We start from the raw sequence: 17,673 nt of genomic DNA, 5'->3' as shown, positions 1-17,673 counted from the left end.
CAGAACAAAGGGACGCCATTAGACACAAATCTCGGATGGTGTTTTTAAAGCTTCTTCCCATCGACACTGAGCACGTCACACAATATCTCTTTCTTTGTTGTCACCATGTCAAAACCTTTAGAATAAGTGTAGTTAATATTAAGGATAGATGGCTGTGATGCAAGTGGTTGAAATAAGAAAACATTTCACCTTCCCATGGACCGAATAGGCATCCCCGTAACAGGACAGGTTAAACTCACTGTTTACGATGATCACTCAGTGCCAGGGGAGAAGGGCGAGGGAACTAGTATTCCACATGTCACCACATGACTAGACATAAATAGCCAACGATGACAAGATCGTCTGTCTTTGGAAACATTCAGCTCCAACAGCTTCAGGCATGTGGTGGGACAGGATGACCTTAGCCCCGAGAGAATCTTGTCCTGTAGAACCTTGGGGAAGTCGGCCTTTCAAGGGAGAGCTTCTTAAAATTCTGTAAACAGCTTCTAATTGGTGTGGCAGCAAAACTTCTTGAACAAGCAGCCCCCAGGGCTTTCTGACAATACACTGTATCCAGTTAACTCTCAGGAGAGGAGCCTGGAACTCTTTGGAATGCAGCCACCATTTTCTTCCCGTGTGTGTGTGTGTGTGTGTGTGTGTGTGTGTGTACATGAGCTCAATAAAAGATATAATTTTACAGATAAAAAAAGATTTCCTTTCTGCCTGACTTCTGCATTCACCACCCATAAACATAAATAAAAGATGGCAAGATTTTATTTTGACCTTTTCACTGAAGTAATTTGAGGTTATTTTGTTTGTATAAACTTCCAAAGCACAGCTACTATTCTAATAATGACTCTTAATGATCAAAGGCCACCTTACCCATTAGTCATGTCAGCAAAAGCTTCCTCTATTTCTGACATCCCCTTTTGGTTTGATGGTCCCCAGGATAGGCTCTTCATCATTTAATCAACCAGAATTAGCAATGTAAGCGTGGTCATTAAAACTCATGCTTATTAATGACAATGGGACACAAAAGGATTTCTGATAAGCCTGACTTCCAGGTTGTCAAGTTAAATGAGCATGTACTATTACTTTAATTTTTAAATACCTTAAAGCCTCAAAGATGTTTGCAACTCTGTTCGCTTACTTCATTGACCCCACAACTCGTTTCTTTGGCTGGGCTGCGTGACCCATATGCTGAGATCATTTGTAAATTTCAAACAGTGTTCCACCATTTTAATTTAATTGAGGTAATGTTTTCAAAGTTATCTGTGTACGTGCTTGTTAAGATATGGGTTTAGCTGATATTCTAGAAACCAAAAAAGACAGCGCCTAAATAAGATGGAAATGTATTTCTCTCTCAAATAATCGTCTGATGAAAACGCCCAGGCTGTAAGGGCAGCTCACCCTTCTGTCTGGCTTCTCTGTCCTTCTAAAGGTGTTACGCTTAGCTACATCTCAAGTGGGCCTGCACCACATTTGTGTTTCAGGGTGCAGAATGGAAAAAGAGGCAACGAAAGGCAAGTCCCATCCACTCTTTCAAGAGTACAATCTGGAAGTTTTACACATCACTCTGCATACTCCGTTAGCCAGGACGTAACCTTATGGCCAAAATTAGCCGCGAAGGAATCTTGGAAATGTGGTCTAGGCCGGCAGCAATGTGCCTGGCTACAAATTCTATTACTCATGCAAGAGAAGAAGACTGGATTTGGAGTGTAGAGCTAGTCATCTGTACAATTTTTTTTTTCTTTCTAGCTTTTCAATGATTGGCAGCAAAATAAAATTTAGCCACAAGATAACAAATTCAAGAACCAAATATTATTGAGAGAGAGAAAATATGTTCCTTTATCTCCTGCTTGAGCATGGCAAGAACCAGGCCCTGGGGGGCTTGCATCAAGTCATTCTGTCCTAGAATAGACGGGGTGACCCCTTCTGTTAGGAACACGAGACTTGTCCTTCTACAACTGGGAGAAAATTATATAAGGCAAGAAAAAGAAAAGGCTGATACTTTTACAGTCTAGGATATGAGGAGAGGCACACACAGACAGAAGGGAGACTGTAAGAGTACATGGTATCATGTTACCACCCCTGTGCCCCGACTTTCCCCCTTGGGATTCCAGGAACAGGCTTTCTTCCAGACTTCTGCGTATCAGCCGGAAGCTGTTGCGGCAAGATGATTTCAGCCCGAAGCCTTGAGTTGAGCCCTCGGGGTTCCCCTTGGCTGCTTTATGTCACGAGTGCTGGGTTCAGTGTCCGCAGATCCCCCATGTGGCCAGCCAAGGCTGGGCCAGGTGACCCACACAGCATCTGGGGGGCACAGGTTGGGCCAGAGGAAGGAAGTAGTCACGACACAGGAAGCCAAGGGGGGGCTGAGTGCACCAGGTCTGTGCACGCCAAAAGAAAGACCACCAGAGTGTATTTATAGTCTTTTGAAATGTCGGGGAAAGAAAATACAATCGGAATTTTCCCCCAGACTTTCTCCCGACCGCGCAAGAGAAAAAGAGATTTTAAAACAAACAAACAAATAAACGAAACGCTTGCTATGAAAAAAAGGTATATCGTAGCTTCCTATAATACCTTACACACAGTGAACCTGAACTCTTGCCAGACATTCATGAAGAAAAGACAGGAAAGAGCCCACCCAGCTTCTGGCAAAACTCTTTCCTTGCCTGGCCAAAAAGAAACAGAAAACCAAAAGAAAAGTCTTGAAACAAACATTTTTCAAAAAAAACCCTTTTTTTTTACATTTATTTATTTTTGAGAGACAGAGAGAGACAGAGTGCGGGGGAGGGACAGAGGTTCAGAGACACAGAATCTGAAGCCGGGTCCAGGCTCTCAGCTGTCAGCACCGAGTTCGACATGGGGCTCGAACCCAGGAACCATGTGATCGTGACCTGAGCCAAAGTCGGACGCTTGACCTACTGAGCCACCCAGGCACCTCAAACAAGGCATTTTTCAAATGTGACTGGTCCTCAAATCATAATTATTAAGCACTTGCACACCCTGTGGTGTTTCTTTCTGCCAAGGTTCCTTACTTTCTGGTGCACACAAGTAAATTCCAGTTACAAGGACACACAAGGCCCTTATTTTGTCCTTTTCTCAGTAGAAGTGAAATCGTACAGGTAAGGAACCCACTACATCACTTTCTTTGCCAATGGCATCTTGATTCTCCTCACTTCTCTGCAAACAGCTCAAGTCTCACGTCTCCAGAAGAAAACAGTCTTTCCTTGATCCTGCCACATCCAGCCGGGAATAACTTATTTTCCTCTTTCCTCTCACACCCAGGCTTATGGAATAACCTATCCAGCCTTCGTCAGCCTGTCGCCTTTTTCAGACTACCCCTCCAGGCTTCAGGCCCAACTCAACGCACTGGGTTAACCCCTTGTAGTACACTCCTCATCACGCTATTTAAAGCTCTTTCAGGATTTTCCTTGATGATCTCCCAAGGAACGAAATGAACAGCCCTCTTGAAGACGTCATCCTCCTCAAGCCTAGTAGCATTGGGTAGTACAACCAACCAACCCTCTTTCTTGAGATACGTTGTGTTTGACAGCACTGACCCCTTCTTCTTAGCTCTTCTCAAGTCTCTCCAGATGGTTTTCCTCCGGCTCCTTCCTGCTCCTTGCTGCCTGGAGGTTCTGCAAGGACCCATCTTTAATGCTTTTCTCCTGTCTCTCGGCATCAGTTGCTTCCATGACTCATCAAGTGCACGTACAAGTCTTTCTAGGTCCTAGACGCTAGGGTCTGTATCCCCAGAAGGGACGTTGTGGATCGCAGGGTGTGCGTGTATTCGGTATTACTACTTTTGCTGAATTGCCTTCCAAATATGACCCAACCACTGACATTCTCATCAGCAGTATGTGAGGGTGCCTTGTCTCTGCATTTGTACCCCATACTAGCCATGGTCAGAGCCGGGTCTCTAATCACATCTCATTGTTATTTTAATCTGTACTAAATCAAATGGTTGAACATTCTTCCGTACGTTATTGACCATTTAGGGTTTCTCTTTTAAAATTTCCTATTTATGTAGTTTGCTTAACTTTTAACTACTTCTTTTGTCTTTTTTGTTGACTTGTTGAATTTCTTAATATATTCTGGATAATAATGCTCTTTAGGATATATGCATTTGCAAATATATCTTCTTCCAGGGATACCTGGGTGGCTCAGTCTCTTAAGCGTCCGACTCCTGGTTTTGGCTCAGGCGTGATCTCACGGTTTGTGGGTTCGAGCCCAGAGCTCTGCACTGGCAGTGCGGATTCTTTCTCTCTCTTTCCCTCAAAATAAATACATATATTTTAAAAAGTATATCTTCTTCCAGTCTTTCCAATTGCTGGAACCCATGTCTTCTTGTAGAGAGGTCTTAATTTTAATATTGTCCATTTATCAGTCTTTCCCCATAAGTTTGTGCTTTGTGGATCTTATTTAGGAAATTGTTTTCTAACATAAGATCAGGAATATATTCTCATGTGATCTGCTAGAAGTTTCGCTGCTCCATTGTAGGTCTTTAATTCACTACCTTCAGGTGATTGTTGGTGCATGGGGAAAGGTACAAACATAATCCTGATATTTGAAATTTCACGGTAACAACAACAGTGACAACCAATTGTTCTTGACTGGTGAGTTACATCCTTTGCCCACTGATTTATAACGCTGTTTCTCAGTTCTTACTTGTGTGTGTGTCTGTGTGTCTGCTTCTGGGCCCTTCAGTCTACTCGACTCTGCTATTCTATCCCTTCCCTCAACACCACACCATCTCTCTGAGTGCTGTTCACATTGGTTTCTTTCCTTTATGAGCACGTATTCAGCAGGACTCTTATCTGAGGGACTCTTGTGTGACCTTGGATGGAGGTATATAACTACAGCTCTCTTGTGTTTAATTTCACCAGTTGCCCTGGAAGTATTGTAAGCCTAGGATTACTTTTTTAAATCATTGTTTGGCTTGTGGGCCCCTTCACCATATATAGAGTATACATTTCAACCTCAAAAGTAGTATGAGGCCACTACTGTGATAAAAAAACCTTACAGGATTTTTTTTTTTTTCTATTCAGGACTAACAACAAGAAACATAAGCTCCCCAGTGGTTCCTTCCCTGGTAGGAACGCTTTGAAAACTGGAACCTTCTACTCTCAGCATAACCGCTTGAGCGATACTTATACCCGGTCTTACGTGCGTGATCCTGCTTCATTCATAGGATTTCACTGTGAGCCCAACTCTGTAATTACGATAGTTTTTATATTTTATATATAACCAAGATCGTCTAGGTGGTTTTTGAAGGAGGAATTTTAGACTATTGAGTCCAAAATAGCGCTGATATGAAAGGGAAGTCCATGAGGTGACCACCAAATCTGTCACTGGAGCCACAGCCTCTTCATTCCCATATCATCTAACCTTGGCAATGTGACCCACAACCAGCTCAAAATCAACAAAACTTCTCCTCTCCTTCCAACATAAAGTCCTGTTAATGACATCACCATCTTTTTACACGCATAGATTCAACATGTCAATCTCAGTGCGTGTTATGGTGTGTAAATTATACTTCAAGAAACTGGAAAAAAGATCATTCTTCGTGCCTTCCTTCCTTGACTCCAAAGCTAATAAACTGTCAAATTATAGTCAACGGACCCCTGCAATGCCTGATTTCTTTGCTTCCTCTCCAGCTGCAATGCAAAGGCTCTGAGTCCCTGTGCTTCTGTCCAGGCCATGTCACAGACACCGCCATAAGGCATTCTGGTCTTCCAGACATCTCACCCTCTGGCCAGAGAAGTCTTCCTGAAATAGGGGCTAACTTCCACCCTTCTTCCACCCTCAAAATATGGAACATCTCCATGTTTGTGGGATAAAATCGAATTGTTCAACCTAGAACGTCAAGCCCTCCATTATCGGATTCCAACCTGACTCTGAGTCTAACGTCTCAAGGACACCTGCTCAAGGTATCAGCCTGTGCACACGAAATAAACTTCCCACATCCATCCTTTCCATGGCAGAGAAAACAGAGAATGGACTTGGAGCATGAGACTGGGGATTCAAATTCTGGCTTCATCGCTGACACATCATTTGGACAAGAAATTTCTCTAAGCCTCATCAGGACATATTTGAAGATACGACAGGTACAATTTGTTGATGGATCAGATATGGCATATAAGGGAAAAGAGGGGTTGAAAATAACGCCAAGGATAATGGCCAGAGCTCTGGGAAGGACCGAGGCACCGCTGAGTGACATGGGGAGCTCTTGGGGGCAGGAAGAAAGGCAGGGTTAGGAGTCTGGTTCTGAACAAGCGAAGTCTTGACGTCTATGGATACACATTGTTCAAGACACGGCTTAGATATGATCTCCTTTGTGTGGCTGTCACAAATTCTGCCTGTCACCATGGTCCCTGTCTCTACATTCCCTGGCACCGCTTTCTACCTTGCTTTATAGTCAGTGAATCTGTCTCTCTTCCCCTTCCCGCACCATCACCCTTGCTAACAAGAGGATTCACATCTGAATCACCTCTGTCCCCACCGCAACATGTAGGAGACTATGTGACACACAGTGGAAGCTCAAAAATATTTCCGAATAAAAATGAAAATGTATATGGAACTTCCCGTTCTATTTATATCACAAATACCAATAAAGCCCTTCAAACCAGTGAGAAAAGCCATCCTCAGGGGCTTCTGTAGTCCAACAACAAGCGAAGCCTCTTTATCAGACAAGCTCTTAAATGTTCCTTCCAGAGAGAGCTCTTCTACACCTGCTTAGCATTTTCCATGATCTCATAGAAGAATCTCTGATTATAGATAGCTATAGGTCAGCCATCCGTTTCCAAACTTAGTGCTAAATACCCATTGTTAGAAACGTATGGCTGCTCTTCATTCGTATAACAGAGACCACGCATTGACCGAGCAATTAAAGATAAGAGAAGGAACTGGAAAAAGAAAAATTACTGCTGAGATCTAAGCTTTGCCTTTCTAGCAGCATATGTGATGGGTCCAGGGAAATATTGGGCATCCTTTGCAGAGAACCTTCCATCCATCATGTCGCTTGAGCTGTACCGCGTCCATGCTTCTGTAGAAAAATATTTCATTACTGAAAAGTCTGGCATTCCCTTTCTGAGCTCCTGTGAGTCTTTGTGTTGACTGACAGTCTCAGGAAAGGCAAAAAAAGGTCAGAATAGGCAAGAGACAAGGGTCCCTGAATCCAGCCCCTTGTGGCTGTGGGGGTTCCATGGCGAGGGAGGACACATCGGCCTCTGCAGTGGAAGAGGCCACGCAGGCTCCTCTCAGACAGGAGGGGGTGTGTTCATCCTTGTGTTTGCTTAACTGATTGATCCATTATTTAAAGTTTTCTGGAAAACAGCAAGAACACAACCACAGTTCTGTGATGATCTCAGCTGGCTTTGGGATGCCCTGAGAAAATTCCAGAAAGTGCAGGCATCTCTGGGCCGCACCTCGCACCCACTGAACTAGAATCCCTGTGAGGAGGAGGGCATTAAAGTGGCTCTGCAGGTGAATGAAGGGTCCCCTCTGTGGAGGTCCGAGCTAAGGCTCTATGTCAGATGGGCCTACAGCTGAATCCAGACTTGCCACTTAATAGCTGGCTGGCCAGCCACAGGCTGCTGAGCCTCTCGGAATCTAGTTTTCTCTCCGCTCTGCAAGAATTACAATGTCTAAAAGGCCATCCTAGACAATGGAAATAATGTGCCAGTATTGCACAGGACAGTCATTGCTCAATATTGCTAGCACTTTATAAAGCTTTGGTCATAGCTTTAATTATTGATCATCTGCAAATCTATTTTTTTCTCAAAAATAAGTAATTGAGAGAGAGAGACAGAGACAGAGAGACAGAGCGTGAGCAGGGGAGGGGCAGAGAGAGAGGGAGACACAGAATCCAAAGCAGCTCCAGACTCCGAGCTGTCAGCACAGAGCCTGATGTGGGGCTCAAACTCACGGACTGTGAGATCATGACCTGAGCCAAAGTCGGACGCTCAACCAACGGAGCCCCCCGCCCAGGCGTCCCTGCAAATCTATGTTTATGACAGAGCCCCACATGAACAGCTCCTGCCCATCTTTTGATCTCATTCCATACCTCCCTCTGCCTTGGCCCAAGCGCTCCAGCCAGGCTGGCCTGCCTTCCTTAGGTTGAGCACAACAAACTAGTTCCTGCCAAAGTCTTAGCTCCAGCTCCCTCCTCCTCTCACTGCTGGATCCTTCTTATTATTTGCTTTCACACTATCACGTCTCACACGTCCCCTCTGTGAGGCTTCCCATGTCACACAAACAGAAGTGGCCACCAATGCACCTTCTCCCACGTCGCAGACACCTTGCGTTCTCTTACGGGTCCTCTGATGACCTAATACTGGCATTACGTTGATTTATTTCCTTACCGATTGCTTTACTCTTTCCCCACCCAGCCCTCGTCTGTCTCATTCTCTGCTCTCGCTCAATACCTAAGGCAAGAGCAGTGTAGGTCTTGCCAAGTGAATGAGGAACCTTGAAAATCACATATTACTCAACCATAATCAGCTCACTGAGTCTGTGCATCGACTCATTCTTCAAATTCTGATCCTAAACCGAGACTCTTGTTAAACACCCCCAAGCATAGGGAATCCCTCCACACCTTCCACAACACAGTCAACCTCCTCTGCCAACAGCAGTGAGCCCCGAGTTCCAGAAGGGGTAACAGCCAGAGAAGGAAGAAGTGAAGGGATAAGCCTCCCTTCGTTGCCTTCTTTCCTCTTCAGTTTACCTCTAACATCTTTCTTCTGCCACTGCCATCATTTTTTTATAAACTAGAGCAATGCCAAAGGGCCTGAAAGTGACTTGATAGTGTCCATTGCCTTACCGATGGCAACCAGAAAGAGAGGAAGGGACCAGGTTGCTGTAGGACCTCCACCCCCATTGTCACCTACCAGCCAGCAACCCCTGGCCTGGCTCAGGAAACCATAGCTGACGGTGATGGTAGCTAATGGCCCTGGGGGCAGCTTGTTTGCAGGGAGCCGGAGCACTTAAACATGCGGCTCCATGCAGCTCTGGGAGAAATCCAGAAACCTGGACTCTCCATAGACTTCTTGATTCTGGACCGGGTGCCCGAGAGATCCAGGCTTCAGGGCAGCAAGTGAAGCTAGAGATGCAAGAATAAGAACTGTCTTCAAAAAGCAACCTTTCTGGGGTATCCGGGTGGCTGAGTCGCTTGAGCGTCCAGATCTTGCTTTCGATTCAGGTCATGGTCCTAGGGTCCTGGGATCAAGCCCCGCATCGGGGTCTGCGCTGAACATAGAGTCTGCTTACGATTCTCTCTCTCCCTCTCCCTCTGCCCCTCCCCCACTCATGATCTCTCTTTCTCACAAATAAATAAACATTAAAAAAAAAAGCAACCTTTCTCTCCCATTCTCTCAGCTATGGACTTCTATTTTGAGTACATCATATAAACACCACAGTCCCTCCCCGTCAGGGCGCACATTTCCACAGGGGCACTGGGCAAGCCGGGAGCACAGACAGCCCTGGGGTTGACATTCGGTCGGTCTTTGGTGCAAAGGAGGCTTTTCTCCCATCGGAAGAAATTTCAACTCTGCATTCCGTGTAATATAAAGCAACTTCACGCTTTCATTGTTTTAGGGTTTCTTTTTTAATTGGCTTTTTGTCAGCTTAATTCTTTAGCCATGATTTTTTTCTTGGTGTAAGTCAACCTTTCCCTAATGAATTCTTTTTCTTCATTGATTGGCTTTTCTGGAAAGACGTCCTGTCTTTTCAACATGTTGTTTACCCATTTTTTTTTCTTTTATATTTTTTCTTTTGTGTGTGTGTTTTTTTTTCTGGCTTATTATAAAATTTTCTTTTCTCTTGCATGGCTTTGTTAGTGTCTGGTTTTGAAGAATTTCTGGGGCTGCTGAGAGACCAGATGTGACCACCACCAAGAATTTTGTATTTAATTATATACTCATAGCAAGTGAGTGCATGAAAACTGTGGATTTGGGATCTTTCAGGAGCGGGAAGCATACCCAGATTTGGGCCACATGCATTACCTATTTCTCGTAAATGAGCCTTCTGGGTAATTCTGCTTTGAAGACGAGAGGGAAGGCTGACAGGATCTTAAATCCCATCATGGAAGAACGTCCCTTTTCGGGTAGTTTTTAGGAGAGAATTGGCTGGAGAAGAGGTGCCAGAGGGGAGAACAATGGAGAACACTGATCCTGATGGAGATAACTGATGCTGGTACATAACCGATCCTGACGGGTCCCCAACTCCAAACGCAGAGAAGCCACTCCCTGCTAAAGGAACCACAACAGAAAGGAAAAGACCACAGAAGACCACCTTCCCAATGTTAAGGGCCACTGTCGAAGACGCACTAAGTGAATCCTGGTATGTGAACAGGTGAGTAGTCCTCACACGAAGGACATGAAGGGTCAGCGGTTACCTTCTAGAACTTACCAAGGCTTTCTAAAACTGGGGGCCACGAAAACAGATTCTGCGACCCTGCAGAGGCAGATCTGGCCTCCGTCTCCTGCGCCACATTCAGTGTGTTATGGGAAAGCTCTTCCTTCCCCTCGAAGTTGGCTGCCCCTGGCACCACGTGGCTCAGTAGTCGCGAAAGCTGACAAGTAGGCAAGCTCTCGGGCTGTTTCCTACCAGGTCACAGCGACCTGCTGAGCTTGGACAAAGGCAACCGCAGGTCCAAAGTGCCCCTGCTTATTTCCAAAGGCATTTCAAGAGAGCACCCCCTGTGCTAACGGCATGTCCTTGGCAACCACCCCCCCCCCCCGCCAAACGCACCCCCCTCACAATCTTGCTAAAGCGAAGTGTGTCTGCCTTGTGAGTCCCCTTTTGGCCTGGAGGCAAAGAGGCCGTTTTCTTCTAAGAGATAACTTCATCATGTCCAATCTTCGTGGCTCGCTGTGTCCAATCCCATTTCCCAAAGTAAAATAGCCTCTTCTTCCACTTCCCCGAGTTAATAAAAGCTGAATATTTGGGCTACAAGGACACCTCATGAAATGTTCCTTAAAAGACATATAATTATGGTGCAAGGAAACTGTGGCTCCCAAAATTAAGCTAGGTCCTTGACACCGCAGATGAGCTAGGCTTCCAAGAAAATGTCTTAAAAGAATGAAATAGGGAAGGTTTCTAACATGCAGCATGAAACATTACTTCCAGGGAAAAGGTCTTAATTTTCCGTATTTCATCCTGGTGTCTCCAGAATCACTTAATTGGCAATAGCTTGTGTCCAAATAAAGCAAACTGTGCCTTTAGTTGAATTCAACTCAGCCAACGACTCTTAAGGCCCTGCTTTGTCTCAGGCTCTGGGATATGAATTTTACATCCATTATCAAATCTTCCATAGACAAAGGTGGTAAGCACTTGTCTGATTTTGCACTTAAAAGGACAGATTGCTCAGAGAGGTTAATAACTTGCCCAAAGGCACACAGTCATTATATGGATCAGCTGCTGTTTGGCTGTGGGTCTCCCAGAGCCTGTGCTGTGGGTGCCCTTCACCATGACGGCTCTGGGACATCACTCTTCACCCCCAAGAACTCACAAAACACATAGGGAAAGGAGGACAGAAAACTTTTTCAAGTAAATGAAGTGATTAAGTTCAATGATAGAGATCCGCATGAAGTAATGTGAAAGCACAAAGAAAGGATGAATTAATATATTAAAAAAAAAAATCTGGTGATTACAATCAGAAACATTTCAGCACACCCCTGGGAAGGATATGGCTTCTTTGCTGTTGTTTTTGGCATTCGGTTTTTACTTTTCTTTTTGCTTCGGAAAGGGAACCAAACATAGCTCATGCAATAGATTAGCTGAGGCCACCTGAAAGGCACTGAAGGCAGCCTAACTTCGTGCAATCCGTGCCTCCCTGGGGCCATCTGAGAGTTTTAACTGGCACATAAGTGTACATAATTCACCAGTGGGAAAGAAGAACCGTAACGCAGCATTCGGAGAACCTTCGCTGTAAATGCGTAAAATTATCCAGCTGCCCCAGACTCGGGGATGTTTAAGCTCCGGTTTAAAAAATAAAATAGTGGTGCAAAGTTTGTTTTGAAGTCATGTTGAGCCTCTTACCATCAAACTATTAATGACATTATTTCTTCTCTCTCTCTCTCTCTGTCTCTCTTTCTTTTTTTTTTTTTTCTGAATACGTTCCAGGAATGGCTCCCAAAGCCGTCAACTGTCTGATAATAAAGCGTGATGGGGCATGTAACAATTATGTAACAGCTGCACAGACATAACAGATATAATTTAGGATCTCCTACTACCTTAGGATATAATAAAAGTAACCTTTCAACATATATCAATAAAGCTGAAAGAGCCACACCAGAACAGGTAGGTTTCAAGGTCTTTTTCACCATCATGTCGCCGGTGAGCATTAAGAGGGGTGGAGGAGGAGGAGAAGGACGACAAAAAGAACAGAAGCTCTGTTTGTTCTACGGAGGCACGAAACCGGCAACAGCTCACCAGAGCCAGGCTGGCGCTAAATTCTGACCAGATGTTGGGGGTCCCGGGCAGGCCCCCCCACCCCCCGCCCCAGTCGGTTCCCTGCACTCTGTCCCACCTTGGGGTGCACGCCGGAGAACCTCTGGTCCTCTGGCCCATTTGGTCTCACAATTTACACCTCTAGATGACTCTAATTCTGTCCCTTTGTTTTCTTTCCCAAATGAGGGATCATTTTTCCGCTTTGCCCCATCTCCATTTGAGACCTACTTTATTCCTTTCCTTTCATTTTTCTCCACAGTAACCGGACTCCCTCGCTCAGACTCACCTCTTTCATCTAAGCAACCTGACTTTCTTCTCTCTCGGACTTGTGATCAAGGCTGGAAGCCAAGATGTTGCATCTAATGTACAAGCTAATATTTTAGCCAGCTTTTACCGAGCTGCTGAAAATCAATGCGGCATAAAAAACAGCTCTTATAAATGAATGCGAGACAGGTTCAACCCGGCCCAGTCCGGTTGATGGTACACGGAGAAGGAGAGAGAGAGAGACAGAGAGAGAAATGTTCTGTTATTCCTGATGTGTTCACTGATTTGTTATTACCTACTGAGCCTTTTCTCAGCCCTTTTTAAGATTATTTAGATAAATCACAGGGCGCCAAGGAGCACAGAGCACCTCGGAGAAGTAACACCTCCGAGTCATGCTTCCCTTCCACTAAAAATGTAAACATTTCAAGGGGTTTGGCCCCAGGTCTTTGACTCATCACCTCATTCGGGTCCAAACCAAGGAACCAGGGAGTCTTGAACTCAGGGAGTCAGCATATGCATTAATGCAAAACCACATCGTGCATTTGAATGAGCTCAAAAGGAGCTGGAAGTCGTCTGCTTTGGAAGAAGTCAGTTTGAATGAGTTTTGTTACTTGTTAAGTGTCACACCAGGGGTTTGTCCACTTGGGCCAGAGGTGGGGCCCCCGGGGCGGCACAGGACCTCAGCCTTGGCAGATCAGGAGCGGACCCCAGGGCTTGTTCAAGAGAAAACCACTTCCTATTCCCTGAGAAACCTGTGAATAAAGACAGAGGCAGTTTCCTGTGTCTGGTGATTTTTGAAGTGACATGACAGTCCGAAACCTCCAGAAAGCTGGTCGGAATCGATCTGTCTTCAGAAGCAATGTCACTGAGCCCACTAACCCTACACCAGAGAGACAAAGAGTTTCAGGTTGGTTTGTTTATTTAATGCTGGGAGCCGTTTGAGAGTTTCTGTTTTTTGAGTTCAACATCCAGCTGACCTAGTCTTCCGAAACAAAGCTCTTTAGCAGATCCTGTGAGAGGCATCAGTGTATACACTCTGGAAGCTTCCACTTTGCTTGTCTGCAGTTAGCACCTAGCAGTCACGCAGCGGCTGGCGGTGAGAACTGTCTGCACGCCCGGGGTGGGCAGCCCGCGCTGGGGGGCAGCCCCGGTGCCTTGGGGGCCGCTGTCTCTTGCTCAGTCCTTCTGGAGCTGCGGCTCCAACCCGAGCTCCGTCATGCCTTCTGCTGGCCCTGGGCACTTTGGCTTTCGTGGATCCTTCAAAAATTATTAAAAATTCTACTTGATGACCACAGTTGGTATGAAGGCAGCTATATGAACATCATATTAAAACATTTTCTTCAACTTAAAAGTTTACTTTTCTTTCTTGTGATTTAAAAAAAAATTTTTTAATGTTTATTTATTTTTGACAGAGAGAGAGAGAGAGCATGAGCAGGGGAGGGTCAGAGAGAGGGAGCCACAGAATCGGAAGCAGGCTCCAGGCTCTGAGCTGTCAGCACGGAGCCCGATGCGGGGCTCGAACCCATGGACTGTGAGATCATGACCTGAGCCGAAGTCGGATGCTTAAGTGATTGAGCCACCCAGGCACTCTTTATTCTGATTTTAAAAGGACTTAAGGGGGGCCTGGGGGTTCAGTCAGTTGAGCATCTGACTCCTGGTTTCAGCTCAGGTCATGACCTCATGGCTCATGGGTTTGAGCCCCAAACCAGCTCCACGCTAATTGTGGAGCCTGCTTAGGGTTCTCTTCTCTCCCTCTCTCTCTCTGTCCCCACTCCCTCTGTCTTTCTCAAAATAAATAAAGAAACTTTAAAAAAAAAAGTAAAATAAAAGGACTTATTTTTCGTGGATCCTTAAAGTATTGGGGACAACAGGAACTCTACCTACTGGGCTAGTGGACGTCCGCCCTGGGTCCAGCCATTACATCCATATTCCAAACGTGAAAGAGGACGAAGAAGCACCCAGGGGGAACACTTCCCTGATGAGCTCCCATTATGCCTCATTCTGGAAGACCCAGACCGATTGGCCAAAGCTTAGTCACATGGCCACCCGTAGTGCAAAGGAGTCTGGAAAATGTAGTCTTTATTCTAAGTTCCCAGTGCCCAGGGTTAGACAGTTAGCAGCATCTGCCAAAATTGTCCATGTAAACAAATGGATACCTCTCTTAAATAAATAGAAGCGGGGCATATCAAATAATGAATAACAAATAAAAGCTTACTATGCTAGGGACGCCTGGGTGGCTCAGTCGATTAAGCATCCAACTTCGGCTCAGGTCATGATCTCGCCGGCTGTGAGTTTGAGCCCCGCATCGGGCTCTGCGCTGACGGCTCAGAGCCTGGGTCCTGCTTCGGATTCTGTGTCTCCCTCTCTCTCTGCCCCTTCCCTGCTCGCGCCCTGTCTCTATCTGTCTCAAAAATAAATAAACATTAAAAAAAAAAAAGCTTAATCTGCTAGAGGTACATTCAAGATTTCTTTTAAGACAGCCTGTACAGAAAAACAAAACAAAACACAAATCCCCTATTTGCCTATGTCTAAAATTCCTGGACAGGAACTCTATTTGAGCCCCGGCTTCAGTGCACATAATTTGCCCTCATCCTCAACGTTCACCCTCCATGCCTCCATTCTGACACTTGTAGTACTCCTTACCCCAATATCAAGGCTCAACTCAAATAGATTCTTCTAGAAACATTCTGTCTACCAGCTCTTCACAGGACCCGCTCTGCCTCGGGAGTGAGCTGCTCCCCAGTCCCCTTCACCCAGCTCTGGGCAGGTAGCTGCTAGGGACATGCTCGTCTCCAAACACATACGAAGCACGAATAAAGAGTTGTCGAATGAAAACACAAATGGGGTATTTCAGTGAATGATGTGTTTGTCACACCTGGCTTCTTCGCGGATAAATCTGTACATCTACAGCATCTGAGAGCATTTAGCAGACAGTAGGTGCCTAACTGATAACCTAAATGAGAAAACAAAATTGCCGTGGCTTCATCATCAATAGTTTGCGTGGCTGAAATTTACGAGAGGCCAGAATGCCGTTGTTCGTTTCCAACTTTCAGATTCTTGCTACGGAAGGAATGTTCCCCTCAGAGCACCTTCTGGCCTGTGGAAGCTGGCTCCGTGAAGTGTGATCAGCGTCTGGTCCCACAAGTAACTTGATCGTGTTCGCACTGCCTGCAACAATGCAAGGGTCTCTGAAATGGAGGTGAAATACATCTGAAAATAATGAAGGGAGGCTCTTATAATACTCAGAGGGAAAATTACCATCTTCCTTAGAATATATGTTTGTACATTTTCTTTCTGGACAACCTTTAGAAAGGACCCTACTGTCACTACACAGAAGACAGCAACCAGAGTAAGCAAATTCCATGTTTAACAAAATGTATTTTCAGCCAAGATAAATTAAGTACCTAGCACAGTGCCCAAACATATGCATACGCAAATTACTCGAATGAATAAATGGTAATTAACCAATCCATAAGGCAATTTGTCACTTTTTCAAAATAAGTCACAATTAGATGCTTTCTTCAGACCACTTTAGTATAATTTAAGTGATTTAATTTATAAAAAATCCAATTTATACTTGCTTTCCAAGGGAACACCTAGTTCTTAAAGCCAGTTATGACTTCGGGTGTATCAGTTAATTGAAATTTATAACTCGTAGCCCTAATTACCCTCCAATGCCTGGATGACACGCTGAAGGATGGTGGTTTTGACAGGTTCCAAAGTCCAGGTGATGTGTGGGGAGGCAGAAAGGTAGGCCCGTGTGGGGAATGAGGGTTGGCCTCAGGTAACAGAGAAGGTGTGTGCTCAAACTGAGAGGTAGAAATCAGAAATGGAGAGCACAGGAAATACCAGAAGCTTTCATTTCACCCACAGGGTTCAAAATAAGTCAACTCCCAGGGCACCTGGGTGGCTCAGTCGGTTGAGCATTTGACGCTTGGTTTCAGCTCAGGTCAGGATCCCAGGGTCATGGGATCGAGCCCTGTATCGGGCTCTATGCTGAGCATGGGGCCTGCTGGAGATCCCCTCTCTCTCCCTCTGTCCCTCTCCCCCCAACTCGACCCCTTTTTCTATAGAAAATAAATTTAAAAAAAATTTAAAAACCCACCAAATAAGTCAACTCCTAATCAGTTTATAAGGAAAGACTTTACCAAGCTAAAACACGAGAAAAATCTAAACATTAAAAAAGAAGAAACAAAACATCTTCTGGGGCGCTGGGGTGTCTCATCGGTTAAGCCTCCAACTCTTGGTTTCTGCTCAGGTCATGATCTCACAGTTTGTGAGTTCGAGCTCCACGTCGGGCTTCCTGCTGACAGTGCAGAGCCCGCTTGGGATTTTTTCTCTCTCCCTCTCTCTCTCTGCCCCTCCAGGTTGCACTCACTCTATCTCTCTCAAAATAAATAAATAAACTTAAAACAAAATCTTCCTTCTTAGCAAGAGGCCAGAGCAGGTCAGACCACTGTTTATAATACATATGAAACCTGCTTTAAGGTGAAAGAAGCGTTTATTCTCATTCATGGAGGCAAAGTTCCTCTTCTCTAAACGTCGACTGTCGTTCCCAAACTCCTCAGCTGTCAGTGAACAGTTTCTGCATCTACAGTCACTACTCAGCGATGCTTCATTTACCCAGCTCTTCTTTGAGGAGGATGGTGGACGTTTTCATTTAAAACTGTCAATTCAAAATTCAACCGCTTGGCAGTTTAGCCCAAGTCTTTTGTGCATGTAGAGTCCACTCAAAACCCCCTCCCTCTTCTCGTCCTTCCCTCCACCTCCCACCCCGCTTCTTGGAGGGAGGGATGTGGCCCCTGCATGGGGCGGGCTTCCCCGGCCCTGTGTCCCTCCTTCCCAGCTCCCCTCCACCTCCCCCTGCTAACCTTGAGCCTAGGGAGGTTCAGTTTGGCCCTCCCGGCCCCTGGGTGTTCAGCAATGGCACGTGCTCTTTGTCCGTGTCCTGACCCCAGGCCACCCCCATCTGCTGGG

This window comes from Panthera uncia (assembly GCF_023721935.1).
Source record: "Panthera uncia isolate 11264 chromosome B2 unlocalized genomic scaffold, Puncia_PCG_1.0 HiC_scaffold_24, whole genome shotgun sequence".
NCBI classification, from domain to species: Eukaryota; Metazoa; Chordata; class Mammalia; order Carnivora; family Felidae; genus Panthera; species Panthera uncia.
The sequence above is the reverse complement of the archived record's forward strand: the minus strand, read 5'-3'. Positions refer to the sequence as shown.